Source organism: Triticum dicoccoides, chromosome 3B, assembly GCF_002162155.2.
Source record: "Triticum dicoccoides isolate Atlit2015 ecotype Zavitan chromosome 3B, WEW_v2.0, whole genome shotgun sequence".
Taxonomy (NCBI): domain Eukaryota; kingdom Viridiplantae; phylum Streptophyta; class Magnoliopsida; order Poales; family Poaceae; genus Triticum; species Triticum dicoccoides.
The window spans coordinates 149,634,729-149,637,464 of NC_041385.1; positions in this window are offsets into that span (position 1 = coordinate 149,634,729).

Below are 2,736 nucleotides of genomic sequence, written 5' to 3' on the forward strand. Positions count from 1 at the left end.
GCACAAGGTGCTTGAACTTGTTAGAATCAATGCAAGCTAGAAACCATATGAAAGATGAAACCAATATCACTCTGCCAAATTAAAAGGGTGCCATAACAAATGTATTTGACCAAATTAGAAGCAATACATGGCAACATGCTAGAAATAGTATGCAATATGCAACGAATAAAGGTGACTCGTCGTAAGTGATTGATGCGGGATACATAACAAAGGTAGTTTCATGTAAGAACAAGGTTAACACATAGATGTAGTGTGTACCAAAAATAGGAAGGCATGTCATATTCATAGGTATAGTGTGTAAACTAAGCAGATGCAATTTACGCTAATTAGAAGCATTACAAGCTAGACATCGTATGCAACATGCAACCACATATCACACTGCGAAGTTAGAGCAACCTGTGATGGTGGTGTAGGGGAAGTGCGGTCTTCAAGTACAGAGCTACGTTCAATATCTTCATTTAGGCTTGCTGTTTCTTGAGAATCATGTGGAGAGGATGCAATTGCATTCTTTATAAGAGTATTGCGTCTCATATTAACCCACACACCTGACTGTCTCATCATAAGCGATAGATGCAGGATACACAAGAACAGTAGTTTGATGTAAGAACATGGTGTGATAGACAGATGTAGTATGTACCAAAAATAGGAAGGCGTGTCATATTCACATGTATAATGTGTAAGCTAAGGAGATGCAATTTAACAAACTAGGAGCAATACAAGCTAGGCACCATATGCAACATGCAACCAGATACCACACTGCCATGTTAGAGCAAGCACCTTGGGTTGTGGAGTAGGGGAGATGAGATTTGGAACTAGTACTGCAGTACGATTAGCAGGAGAATCTGCAGAGATCATCTGTTTTGGTTGCTCCAGAGGACCACCATCATTACGTGCCTTCGTCCTTTCAGATTTTTCCTTGTCAAGTAAACACACAAGAAAAAGGAATGAAATTCGCACTTCCAAATTCGTTGATGCATGATACTGATGAACACAACTTTTATGTATGGAAACCACATTTAGGAGGATGGAATATGTATGAAAAACTCTAAGCAGAAGGCATTTCAACAAATTGGAAGCAATGCAATCTAGACACCATATGAAAGTTCCAACCAAAATCACTCTACCAAGTTAGATGTATCTCATTATAAGTCGCACTTCAACAAATTAGAGGCAATACATGTTTGAAATGATATGCAAGATGCAACCAATATTACACTATCAACTTGAAGGTGTATCAATGATTGATGAGGGATACACAAGAAAAGTAGTTTGATGTAAGAACATGGTTAATAGAAAGACGTAGTATGTACCAAAAATAGGAAGGCATGTCATATTCACAGGTATAATGTGTTAACTAAGCAGATGCAATCTACCCTAATTAGAAGCATTACAAGGTAGACACCATATGCAACATGCAACCACATATCACACTGCCAAGTAAGAGCAAGCACCTGCGATGGTGGTGTGGGGGAATTGCAGTGATCAACTAGAGAGCTATGTTGACTATCTTCATTTAGCCTTGCTGTTTCTTGAGAATCATGTGGGGAGGATGATACTGCACTCTTTAAACGAGTAGGGCGTCTCACAGTAACCCACTCGGGTGACTGTCTCATCATAAGTGATTGACGAGGGATACAAAAGAGCATTAGTTTGATGTACGAACATGGTTAATAGACATATGTAGTATGTATCAAAAACAGGAAGGCATGTCATTATCAAAGGTATAATGTGTAAAGTAAGCAGATGCAATTTAACCAAATTGGAAGCAATACAAGGTAGACACCATATGCAACATGTAACCACATTTGACAGCGCAAAGTTAAAGCAAGCACCTGGGATGGTTGTGTGTGGCAATTGAGATCATCAACTGCAGAGCTACGTCTACTGTCTCCAACTACTGACACTACACCCATTAGAGCGCTGAAACGCTTAGTGCTTATCTTCGAATTACACTGGAGCGACTTCTATCTTTTCTTTTCTGCATTCATCAACACCGCGTCAGAGTCTGAAATACCCATGCATAAAAAAACAATAGTGTGAGTATGGGTGAAGTGTGTGCACAATTAGTACAATGTAAAGGTAGCAAATAGCAGGTCAGTGAGAAATAAATGACGGGAGACATATGATAGCTCTACAACATGCATGGCACACTAAATTACTACAGGATTTTATGAAAATAACAGTCGGCTAAAAGCAAATAGGTCAGTCCATTTTTTATGCACCGTCCGATGTACGAAGAACGGGCAGATCGCCTTCATCTACCTCCAGCCAGTCAGTGTTGACGATCTTCCTCGAAACGCCAGTGACCACCGGCCCAGTATTCCTCCCCTGCCTGCGCCCTCCCCTCGACCTCACCGCACCGCCGTGCTTGGCACCGCCCCCCGGCCATCCATTCAAGCCCCGCCGACCTCCAGATAGGGCGCAAGTAGCTCCTGCGCCCCACACCCCTATGATAGACACCGATGCGCCGCTTCCCCGGGGAACAGGCGTACTAGGTGCTCCGCGCGCCTAAGCGGGTGCTGCTTCTTTTAATTGCGGTTCGACTGACCCTGGATTGAAATCCAGGCGGGCTACTGACCTCCAGCAAAGGTGAAATAGTAAAAGGGAGGAAACCTTGTGCATGTAGTATCATGAAGAAGATGCAGTAAGAAGCGCTCAACTAGTTTCTTTCGTGGGATGAATACGGTGTGAGCGGAGACGTAAGATTTGCACGAATAAGGGAAGAGGAGTACCTCT